We start from the raw sequence: 13,331 nt of genomic DNA on the forward strand, positions 1-13,331 counted from the left end.
CTTAAATCAGCACTAATAATGCACCACTAGGTTCTTGAAAAACAGGAACAAGCCAATTCAAAAACTGTTAAATAGAAATCATACAAATTAGATTGAAGAAATAAATGAATTAGAGTCTCAGAAAAAAAATACAATCATAATTGACTTCTAATTACTAGTAGCTCAAAAATTCGCCCAATGAATGTAAATGTAGCTATTTTCAGAGATAGACTCAACCAGCTCAAACCAGTGAACAAAACACACTCGTATGATTCTAAGAAACAATATTTTGTTTGCCTTTTTAAAATAAATTTACTCTGTTATTAAGTTGATTTATAGAGGGATTACAATTACATGTGTCAGGTAATGAGTACATTTCCTTCTATGAAATGTCTTCTGTTCCCTCATATTTTCCCATTCCCTCCCTTCTTTCCCCACCCATGTGTTAAATAGTTCACTTTCATCAATGTTCAAGGAACTCCACTGCTTCATTTTTTTCACCCTTTCCCTAAAGCTCTGTGCCCACCCCCACCTTCCTGAAGACGTAGAATGAATATACCATGTATAAGGTAAAGAAGACAGAATCATCTCAAACTATAAATAACAACTACATACACTAAACAAAAAATGGAGTCTTCTGTTTCCATACCTCATAGTTTGTTTCAGGATGTTTATGATGTTACATAAATGTAATTGTTTTTATAATAAGTCAATTCAGGGATTAAGGTGTGATAAACTTATAATTTTCTTTCTATTTAGTAATGCTTTTATTTTACATTAATGTTGTAAATAACACAATTCAAATCCTAGTGATATTAGAAGGTTCAGATTTAAAGTTAAATATTTAAAAGGTCTAATAGTTCCATTTTGGCAACCAAACTGAAAATCAGGCATGTTTTATCCGCAGAAATGTCATTATTTCATATGCAAAAAGTAATTTTACCTACATTTTCTCTTATATGTTAACATATTATCTGCTAATCAGAGAGATACAAAAAGATTTTTAATTATGATATGAAAAATGCATCGACATGAATGAATGAAATCAACGAGTAGATGGCCCATAGCGGGGTGGTTCTGTTTTATATTTTCATTATTTTGAATGATCTGATGTTTTTTGTATGTGTGGAATTATGAATGTATTTTATATCTGGACAAGAAAGTTTGATTAATAGATCATCTGATACCCAATGTCTGGAACCTAACCTGAGTCAGAGTGCTAAGTATGTGTGTGTGTGTGTGTATGTGAGTGTGTGTGTGTGTGTGTGTGTGTGTGTGTATGTGTGTGGGTGTGGGGTTCTCTCTGTCTGCCTGCAAGTCTGGATTTAGAAGGAAGTATCTTATTTCCCTGAGGATATATACTTAATTCTATTAGGTATACTCCATTAATGACAGCAGATAAAGTTAATTAACATTTTGTGTTAATTAACATATTTATGTTCCTATGATTGCATGAACAAACTAAAAATTATGTTTGGGGTATGAGTTTTGTAAAAGGTCAGCTGAAAGTATAAACATTTGGAGTCTTGAGAAAGATATCAATGCCAATCATTTCAGTGTAGATAAATTTTGACAACACTTACAGTGATAGGTAATCCTATATCAAAATTCAATATTTATTGATTTTTCCATAGCTACACTATTCTATAAATTTGTAGGAAAACAAGTTAAATTATGGAATCATAAAAGTAATGTGATTATTTATTGCAAACAGTTTTACAGTTAGGTCCTGATTGTAAGTGCTAGGATCAACAGAATAAAAAAAACACAATATACAACATGGAGTTAGATATTTTATAATGAAGCATATTTTAATGTACTCTACATTGTTAGAAAGACTAGAACGTTGGGTTAGCTTTATAACCTACCAAAATAAGTGATATTGTCAATTTATTAAGCAGAAAGGCTTACTCAGATTTACAAGATTGAATATTTCAGTGTATGTTCAGCTGGTTTTATTGCTTTGGGGGCCAGTGCCAAGAGAACGTCAAGGAGGGGAGTATGTCAAAGAGAAATGTTTTTTACGTAGAATGATTAAAATAAAAGAAGAAAGAAGATGAGAGTCTATTTTCTCATGTGTTTCACTCTGAAGAACTTAATCTCCAGAAGAACTCCACAGTCTGGGAGGAATTGGAATGTCATTTCGCTTAAACACATAGGTCTTCCTGGGGTATTCTAAAATGAAGTGGCAACATCTTCACCAATGATAATAACTTGTCCAGGGGTGGAAGCCACTAGATATTTCTATAAACTCTAATCAGATCTCAGCAGACTAAATATTTTATGGAATTCCTATTAAAATATTTTCTTGCAAACTAACTGGGTCTTCATAATGTGTATCTGTGTGTTTATATGTGTGTGTTTGAATAAACTATTAAAACAATGTGGCAGATAAAAGTATTAGTATGGTCTTTTGTTTTTCTTCTCATACTATGAAAGCCTGTCACAATTCCCAATCAAATCCCATCCAAGATTCAAACATTAATGCTGTCCCCAAATTTCTTTATGTTAACCTAAGTACATCCATCTCATTTCAGATGGCCATGGTATAGGAAAATTTTATGTCTTCCACTTACCTTGTCACCAAGGAAACAACGTACAATATTTCTTTTAAAAAATACCTAGATTGTAGAACATCTTAGCCAGAAAATTGAAGGAGTATACATTATAGGATTTAATTTAAATATTTAGTCACATAACTGGATATTCTTTATCCCCAACTCAGAGCCCTTTTAAACTACATAATTGCACAACTCATCTATTACCATCTTCCATGAAGACAGTACTTACTGTAAACAAACCAGATGTGGTGAACAAATTAACAAGTACACCATTGTTACATGCTGCTGTTCTAAAGCATGGAAGTGAAAGAGCATTTAATGCCTGTGAAGAACTGGTTCTAAGAATTATGGAAAGTGATTACTTTGCACCATAAATAGAAAAATCCACAGATGTTTCAAGTTGTGTTTTGTTGTTGGCATTTGTGAGATATATTTTGGAAAGCACAATGAATGAAAGCATGCTATTTTGTAAAACTTTGGTGGCTGACGCATTTACTGAAATGTTTCAAATGAGAAGACAGACAATAGTGTGGGTAAGATGTGGTATGCAGCTTTAAATCCAGACAAGCAAAACAAAAATGGGAATTTTTTTCTTAACAAATGCTTTCTGATTATATTGTGCTATACACTATACTGTTGAAATAATCATTTCTTTGGAAAAGTAAGGAGAAAACACTGTCACCTGTTGAATTTCTTTTTAAACTGAATCTTAAATGTCAAGGTCAAAGAAATTTAAATGCCTTAAGAAAATATTATCAAGTATTACTTTCATTTTTGATAAAAAGTTAAGACAAACTGACAGACTGTTAGTCCATTAAGATTTATAAGTTTCCTGCTATATATTTCCAATTGTTCATCTTTTTTGGGGGGTGATATATATATAGATTTTAGAATGGCAACCTGGTCTTAACCATTCCCCACAAAATTTATGCTGTCATAGAATCAGAGAGTTTTTTTTTTGTTGTTGTTGTTGTTTTGTTTTGTTTAATTGGTTGGTAGTGGGGCTTGAACTCTGGGCCACGGCGCTGGTCCTACACTCTTCAGCTCAAGGTGAGCACTCTACTGCTTGAGTCCCAGCGCCACTTCTGGTTTTCTAGTGGCTTATTGGAGATAAGAGTCTCAGTTGTTTAAGGATACAGGTAGACCTGTTGCAACAATGAGAGGTACAAGTTGTCATGTCCAAAACGAGCTTTACAACGTTGGTGTGCGGGGGGAGGGGAGGGGGGAAGGGGGGAAGGAGAAGGATTGGGATTGGGGGAGAGGGGGGAGGCTGGGAAGGGATGCGAAGGGTCAACCAAAGGAGGAGGCTGCAATGCTTGGTAAGAAATGTACGCATTATCCTGCCCATGTAATTGTAACCCCTCTGTACAGTATGTTCACAAATAAAATTAAATTAAATTAAAAAAATAAATAAATAAATAAAAAATCAAAAAAAAAAAAAAAAAAAAGAGTCTCACAGACTTTCCTGCCTGGGTTGTCTTTGAACTGAGATCTCAGCCTCCTGAGTAGCTAGGATTACAAGCATGAGCCTCTGGTGCCCACCCAGAGAATTTTATTTTATTAAATTAAGACAATAGTAGGCTTATTTTATGCCAACACAAAATATAAACACCAATGACATTTTTCCCTAAAAAAAAAAAACACTCATTAAAAAATCATGAGATTCAGGGGAAGACGGCAGAGGAGAAGCTGAAGGCTAAACAAGCTCTCCCATAGAAAGCATTATAGTATTCCAGTGAACAGTCTTAGGCTACAGAGTCACACCAAGTGTGTCATCTCAATACAGAGAGTTTGCACAGAGGGAAAATCCAAGCAAGGAAACAGATCTGAACACATGCGGCTAGCCATGGCTGCAGTGTCAGAGTTGGTAGCAGAGACACTCGTATCAGCCATAACTACAGAGAGAATCTGGGACAAAGGCGCCAGATGTGGTGGGCAAGCAGATTCTACCCAACACAAGCAAGAACTGACAAGGAGCAGATATCTTCATCCTGCAGATCACAGACCAGAAACTGCCCAGGAACAAGACTCTGGCATGAGTAGAACCCTGATCTCCTCATTCCTTCTCAGGGAGCAGAGGAGAGAAGGACGCCCCCTACCACTGGACGCCTCCTACCACTGGAGATCTCTGTCTTTGATACTAACAAAGGCCAGGCTGAGCAACTAGCTCCAACTCAGGCCTTGGAAGAAAACAAAAGAGTAGTTTAGCAGGTCACAGGAACCTTCCCTGACCTGCCAGGCTCAGTTCCACCCAGGGGAAAGTCAACCAACCCAGACAGAGAAAAATCTGCCCCCTGAAGAGTGACTTTCATCACTGTGTAAACAGAGCCAGAGGTTGCCCGTCCCTACAGCAGCCTAGACAAACAATTAAAACTCAGTAAACATAAACCCTTAGAATGGCTCCAAACTGGGCTCTCTGAGAGTCTCAAGAGCTAGCCCAGCAAGGAAAAGCTACTGATTGCTGAAAGGCCTCAACTCTACCCATAACCTAATCTCATCACAGCAACTCCAAACTAGAGGAAACTCCCATCTCCCTCTTTTGGGATACTCAAAGCAAATCTACCTCCCACTGAACTAGCCTGGGAGGAGGATCACAAAACAATGGGTTAGGTAAACCATTTTTCTGCCTGCTCAAACAAAGTGACTTAAGAAAACAATCAAGCCAAAGGAAAACCAAACACCACAAGCAGACCAGAGACTCCACCAAGAGACTGGTTATGGACACGGGAGATACACAATCGTCCCATTGCCCCCATCCCCCCCCCAAAAAAAAATCAAAGAACTCTTTTTTAAATTTAATTTTATTTTTTATTGTGAGAATACAGTACAGAGGAGTTACAATTACATGGGCAAGATAACGAGTATATTTCTTATCAAGCATTTTTGCCTCCTTGTTGTTTCCCCTTCCCATCCCTTCCCATACTTCTCCCTTCCCCCTGTCCGGTCCTCCCCCACCCCACCAAAGTTAAGTTAGTTTTTCGACATAATGAATTGTACATCTCATTGTTGCAATCAAAGAACTCTTATTTGAACCTTTTTAAAAATTTTTATTTTTTAAAATTGTTTTCTATTAATCTTATTTTCCTCCCATAATGTTTATTTTAGGTGCATACATGTGTGTGTGTGTGTGTGTGTGTGTGTGTGTGTGTGTGTGTGTGTGTGTGTGTGTGTGTGTGTGTGTGTGTGCTTTTTTATCTTCTCTGTCCCTCAGCTCTTCAGCTCAAGGCTAGCGCTCTACCACTTGAGCCACAGCGCCACTTCCGGCTTTATTCTTATGTGGTGCTGAGGAATCGAACCCACGTTCTCGAGCATGCAAGGCAAGTGCTCTACCACTGAGCCACCTTCCCAGCCGCCAAGTAACTAATTTTAAGAATTTTTATTTTTTAGTTTTCATTTCTCCTTACAATCTATCCCTTCTTCTCATCTTATCCTTTTCTTCTCTCAATATCATTTGTTTAAACTTACATAATTTTTAAGTCTTTCACTACTTAAATTTAAATTTTGTTTTTTCCATTTATTCTTGTTCTTTTTTTTGTAATCTCTCTCCTATCATTCTATCCAAACCATTTCCCTCTCTAAGATTAGGACTTGGTTAAATACCACATTTTCTCGATTCATCCATCTACTGAGAGGCATATGGGTTGATTCCATATCTTAGCTATGGTAAATAAAGTTGCAATATATATAGTTGTGTTGGTAGCATTAGTATGGTCTTGTTTGTGATCATTTGGGTAAATGCTCAAAAAGTAGATTGCTGGGTCATAGGGAAGTTCTAGGTGGAATCTTTTGAGGAACCTCCATACTCTTCCAAAGTGATTGAACAAGTTTCACTCCCACCAACAATGCAGTAAGGTTCCCTTCTGGCCACATCCCCTCAACGATCTGTTGTTATTAGAGTTCTCGATTATAGCCATTCTAAATGGGGTGAGATGGTATCTCAATGTTGTTTTGATTTGCTTTTCTTTTATGGATTGGGAGGTTGAGCAATTCTTCATGTGTCTATTGGCCTTCCTTCTTTCCTTTTCAGGGAAGTTTCTCTTGAAGTCTTTAGTCCACTTATTTACTGGGAAGTTGTTTCTTTTAGGATTTGTTGTTCGGGGATTTAATGTTTTGAGTTCCACATATATTTTAGATATGAGACCCTTGTCTATTGTATGGCTAGCGAAGATCGTCTCCCAATCCATGGGCTTTCTATTGATCTTGCTAGCTATGTCCTTTGCCATGCAGAAGCTCTGCAATTTCATACAATCCCATTTATCCAACCTTTCTTTGATTTGTTGTGTTTCTGGGTCTCTATTAAGAAAATTTCCGCCTCTACACAGGAGACCTATGGTATGTCCTACTCCATCCTGTAATGTATTCAGGGTATCTGCTTTGACTCCGAGGTCTTTGATACATTTGGAGTTGATTCGGTACAGGATGATATATAAGGATATAGCTTTAGTTTTCTATGAGTGATTAACCAATTTTGCCAGCACTTTTACTGAGGAGGCTGTCTTTCTTCCATTCTATTTTTTATCTCCTTTATCAAAGATTCGGTGCCTATTGGTCTGTAGGCTCATTTCTGGATTTTTCAATTCTATTCAATTGGTCCTGAGGTCTGTTCTTGTGCCAGTACCAAGCTGTTTTGTTTGCTAAGGCTTGGTAGTAGAGTTTGAAATTTGGTATTGGTATTACTCCAGCACTGTTCTTTCTGTTAAGGATTGCTTATGCTACTCATTGCCTTTTATCATTCCATATGACTTTTTGGATTACCTCTTCTATTTCCTTGAAGAATGAGATTGAAATATTGATAGGTATTGCATTGAATTTGTAGATAGCCTTGGAAAATATTGCCATTTTCACGATCTTAATCCTTCCAATCCAGGATCAAGGGATTTTATTCACTTTCTACGTTCTGTTTTGATTTCCTTTTTTAGGTTTTTAAAGTTTTCATCATGGAGATCCTTTACTTCTTTGGTTAAGTTAATTCTTTGGTATTCTATTTTTTGGGGGGTTATTAAGAATGGAGTTGCTTTTCTGATTGCAGCCACGCTTTTCTAATTGTTGGCATACAGAAAAGCCACTGATTTTTGAGGGTTAATTTTATACCCTGATACATTGCCGTAGTTTTGAATCAGCATGAGTAATTTGGGAGTGGAATCCATGGGATTCTTTAAATATAAGATCATGTCATCTGCAAAGAGGGAGAGTCTTACTTCATCTTTCCCTGTTTGGATCCCTTTTATGTTTTCATCTTTTCTTACTGCTGTAGCTAGGCATGTTAATAGTAAATTGAAGAGAAGTGGAGAGAGTGGACGTCCTTGTCTCGTTCCTGAGTTATGAGGAAATGTCTTTACTTTTTGACCATTAAGTAAAATGCTGGCTGCAGGTTTGTCATATACAGTCTTTATTTTATTGTTAATGTTCCCTGGATTCCTAGTTTATCAAGAAACTTCATCATAAAGTGGTGTTAATTAATTGATTTGTGTATATTGAACCAGCTTTGCATCCCTGAATTGAATCCTGTTTGATCATGGTATGTAATTTTTTGGATGAATTGTTGAATTGTTTGGCCAAAATTTTGTTGAGATGTTTGGCATAAATGTTCATCAAAGTAATGGATGTATCATTCTCTTTCGTTGATGAGTTCCTGCCTGGTATTGGGATGAAGGTTATGATGGCTTCACAGATTTAGTTTGGTCGTGAACTTTCTCTTTCAATTTCCTTGAAGAGTTGGAGGAGTATTGGTATGAGCTCTGCTTTCAAGCCTTGTAGAATTCCGCTGTAAATCCATGTGGTCCTGGGCTTTTCTTAAGACAGGAGATCTCTTACTGCTTTTTCTATTTCAGTGCTTGATATGGGCCTGTTAAGATGGTTTAACTCATTTGCTCATTTTCAGTTGTTTTTGAGTTGAATCTGCTCACCCACTGTGTCTGGTGCCTCTGTGCTGGAGCCTCTCTGTTGTAGGTATGGTGGGGTGGCTATGACTGTCACCAAAGCTGCCTCAGCCATGGCTACAGCAACTGCACAGATGTGTTTCCTTCCCTGGATTTTCCCTCTCTAGCCAAACTCTGTACTGTGATGGCACACTTGGTGTGATACTCTAGCCTAGTACTGTTCGCTGGGACACTAAAACTGCTTTCTATGTGAGAGATTGTTTAGCCTACACCTTCTCCTTCACCATCTTCCCCACTTCTCATAAATATTTCCTTATTACAGGATTATTCTAGATTAGCTATTCTATGATTGATAATGGACAAGATTGACAGAAAGATGAAGGAAAATTGTCTACACTTCCATGAGTTTCTGACTTCTGTTTCACAAAATGTTATAAAAGCTCTCCATGAGAAATCTAGCAGCTGCATTTCTAAATAGTCTCTGCGTGCTTACACTTTCTGATAATGTTTCAATTCAAGTACTTCTCCTTAGAGTCCCATACCATTCAATGATGCTGTATTAGATCTTTGTTACATCTTGAAGACAGCTCTTGGTGATTAAATTTGTGCTTTTCAAATTAGCTCTCACAATTCCATCCACAAAATGCAGACAAAAATTATCTGAAATAAATTTGTATCTGTTGATATTGAATATATTTTATTTTCCATTACAAACATAGAATGTAGTAAAAATTTTCACAGAAATTACACTGCACTAAGTTGTGGGCAGATTCTAATGAAAATAATATACTGTGTTTATGTAGAGAATTTGAGCTTCCAAAATTTTAGTATGCCTCTGCTCCTAAAACCAATACCTTACTTATATTGAGTGACAAATACAACTTGCTATAAGTACAGTTTTCCTTGTATGTTTTTAATATATATTTTATTGTAAAGATACTGTACAGAGAGGTTACAGTTACATAAATAAGGTAATGAGTACATTTTTATTGAGCATTTTTACAACCTCCTTTTTTTTCCCCTAATATTCCTTACCTTCACACATTCCCAACACCTCCGTCCATCCCCCTCTAATAGTATCTTGCAAATCTCATTGTTACAATGGGTTAACCTGTATCCTTTCCTTGTGTCTTAAATGAAGAAATGCTGGCTTGCTTCATGCTGATTCTACTTGTGTAGACACACTTAAAAACACTTTCCATGTCCAAAAGCACATAAATGAAATGCACATCATCTTTTGTCAGTTGGTATAATTGTGTTCTATACATTTATTGACAGGATACAAATTATTCTCAAATTTTAATACATAAAAAACTTTCTTTTTTTCTCATTTTCTGGCCAGGACATCGGCACAACCTAAGTCAGCATTTTTCACTTTAGACTTTTCATATGTGTTAGTTAAATTTTGACCTGTGCTCCAGTCTTCTGGGACGTCACTCATCTGCTTAGGAATTGATGCTGGCTGTTGGAAAAGAGCCCAAGTAAGGATGCCATTTAAAGCCTTATAACTTTATTCTTAACAAGGATATTGTCCTACTAATTGGGCTGTTGAGAGTGTCTACAAGAGCAAGCATTCCATGGGGAGCAGGGAGATACCATATGACCTATACTTTTTGAGATTTCCGAGTGACTTGCTATCACTTGCACTGCTTTTTTTCAAGTCGAATATCTCTAAACCTACCAGTTGGAAGATATAAGAGGAGTGGTAAAAGAACTCTTAGAGACAAATACATCTTCAACACATTTGTTTCCAAGCATTCTGTCTAAGGCATATTCAACAATTAGTGAAACTTGTGTTGGCTATATATGTGTCTTTTTCCATTTGTACATGTGTACATATGTGTACGTATGTGTGTATTTGTGTGTAGAGTAACATTCATGTTTACATATATGGGCCAATATACACATATATGCATATATAAATAAATATACATATATAAATATATGTGTATATATATCAGGTGTTCAGTGATTTAATCTAGAGTTCCCAGCACATTGTCCTTATCACAAAGTGTACATGATAAACTGCTGCTCTAAGTATCTGTGCTATATGAGGGGTATGCTTTGTACTCACTTCCCCCATTACCTTGTTTTTCATCCCTGTGAACAACTTCAGCCTACTTTCCATAGGATAGCTTTGTTTTTGTTACTTACTGATATTGAAAGAAAAAGGTTGTTTGTAAAAGAAAAAGAATTTTTAGGTCCCAGGCTAAAAGAATCTTAATAGTCTCAATGATTCGTATGAGATAAAATTTATAATAGTACTAAATGTGAAAAGGAATTCCTAGATCTGTTGTTTTGCCATTTAGAATGGCAAAGAATAATTTCACGTCACTGTTATAACTCTTAAAGAATGCAAGGGTAACTGATGGTCCCTATCATGTTCCCACAAAACCAGTGGACCCTGAAGGATAATAGTACATCAGCAGAAATTCTAAGTAGCAGACATGGAGCATGAAAGAGAAAGATCGGAAATGAGAGAGAGTGAAAGAGAGAGAAAAATATCATAATACTTAAAGTGCGTAACAGATAAACAAGAGGGGTATGAGAATATTCATATTGCTATCTTGAGACTCTACATATGCATTTCAAGGTATTTGATGTATGATATCTCATCAACATAAAATATAAAGTGATTTTGATAAAAAATAAAAATGCCTCAGAAGAAATTATAAATGCAAAAACATTCTTCACAGAAGCAAACTCTCAGAAATATTTCTTGACTTTGAAAAAGATGAATTAAATTTAGAAGTATGACAATTCAAAAAAATATAAAAATGTGTTCACATATTTCATTATAATACCCAAAGCAGAAAGCAAATATTGTTCAGATGATTTTTTAAATCACAGTTTCTCAGGTGCTGGGAAGGTGGCTCAGTGGTAGAGTTCTTGCCTTGCATGCATGAGGTCCTGGATTTCATTCCTCAGCATGACATAAGCAGAGAAAGATGAAAGTGGTGCTGTGTATCAAGTGATAGCGCTAACCTTGAACTGAAGAGCTGAGGGACAGTACCCAAGACCCAGAGTTCAAGCCCCACAACCAACAAACCAAAGCAAAACAAAAAAAACAAAAAACAAAACAAAACACTGTTTCTCAATTTTGTAGCCTCAATTCTGTAATACCACTACTTCAGCTTAGGGTTAAGATTTTTAGGCGTGGACATTTATCAACACTCCTGATTCAGACTCTACTTGATAAAATTTTTAATCAATATTTTGTTTTTAGTTTTGCTCTTTGTACTTTCACATCCACCTATGAAAAATGGTATGGGCATCCCAATAATATTCTCAAAGTACCTCTTCATCACGACTCACAAAAATTTGTATTATATTACAAGGAAAAAATGCTATAAATAAAGAAAACAATAATTAAATATTAATGATTACTAAAATAAAAAAAAAACAATTACCAGGGTTTTCAGTATTTGAATGTACATAGTAGATTTTACTATTTTCTCATATTCTTGTACATTTAAAACTGGATAAAGCTATGAGTAGCCTTTAAATTTACCCACTAAGATTACTATTTATAGTTCATTTCACCATTTGTATGTGGCTTATATCATTATTTGTTCATCACAAACATATAACGTAAGGGAGCCCTAAAGATTTAACCCGAACTGTGTACTTAAAATTTAGCTCTTCACTCTGCTTCTTTACACAGTCTTTGCAACTTCTCATTAGTAAAGTTTCTATAAACTCTGAAATGAACATACTTACTAGTACATGCTAGCAGAAAAATTATATACTTCTTTGAAAAATTTTATGACCTGCCAAACAGCCTTAATTTTGCCATATATAAGCAAATCACAAAATGAAACATTTAGAACATTAAAACTTTTAACAAACCTTAACAATTGCTGCAATGAACATTATGACAGATGCCTTGTGTAGAATAATTGAATTCCTCTTCCTACACATCTCATGAACAACAAATATCTGGAATTATTTTGTTTTTGGCGTGTCAATCTTGACTTTATTCTTAAATGTGTGCTTATGTAAGAAATACATGGTTCTAAAATTTCACAATTCTTTTTAACTTACTTTTTGTTGAATTGTCTAGTTTAAGAAAATCAATTACACTTTATATATAAAAAATGTTCTGTGCTCAATTTGGCTGCACATACACTAAAATTGGAAAATACGGAGAAGATTAGCATGGTCTCTGAACAAGGATGACACGCAACTTAGTGAATCATTCCATATTTTTACAACAACAGATCCTGGAAGGGATGTGGCCAGAAGGGAAGCCTACTGCATTCTTGGTGTGAGTGTACACTTGTACATCCACTTTGGAAAGCAGTTTGGAGGTTCCTCAAAAGACTCCACATAGAGCTCCCCTATTACACAGCAATCCCACTTTTGGGCATTCATCCAAATGATTACAAACAAGTCCATACTAAAACAACCAACACAACAATGTTTATTCTAGCATTATTTGCCATAGCTAAGATATGGAACCAACCCTGATGCCCCTCAGTAGAAGAATGGATCAAGAAAACGTTCTGTGTGTGTGTGTGTGTGTGTGTGTGTGTGTGTGTGTGTGTATGTGTGTGTGTGTGAGTGTGTGTGTGTGAATGTACACTTTCACAACCACTTTGGAAAGCAGTCTGGTGAGTCCTCAGAAAGCTAAATATTGACGTTCCTTATGGCCCACTCATACCACTTCTAGGCATCTATCCTGAACAAAAGTTACCAATATTCAAGGACACATGCACCTCCATGTTTATCACAGCACTGTTCACAATAGCCAGGATATGAAAACAACCCATATGTCCCACCAGAGATGAATGGATTCAAAAACTATAGTAACTGTACACAACGGAATATTTTCCAGTCAAGAGAAAGGACAAAATAATGGCATTAGCAGGGAAATCAATCAAGCTACAGGAAATCATGTTGAGTGAGCTAA

The 13,331-nt window shown here is 36.0% G+C and overlaps 1 non-coding gene across 1 annotated transcript; it reads left to right on the plus strand.

Moving 5' to 3' along the window:
* The first annotated feature begins 12,523 nt into the window (after window positions 1–12,523).
* Window positions 12,524–12,629, plus strand: LOC122095546. Its single transcript, XR_006145173.1, has one exon. It is a non-coding gene; the product is annotated as a U6 spliceosomal RNA (small nuclear RNA).
* The last annotated feature ends 702 nt before the right edge of the window (window positions 12,630–13,331 follow it).

Source organism: Dipodomys spectabilis, unplaced genomic scaffold, assembly GCF_019054845.1.
Source record: "Dipodomys spectabilis isolate Male_0828 unplaced genomic scaffold, ASM1905484v1 ptg000359l, whole genome shotgun sequence".
NCBI lineage: Eukaryota > Metazoa > Chordata > Mammalia > Rodentia > Heteromyidae > Dipodomys > Dipodomys spectabilis.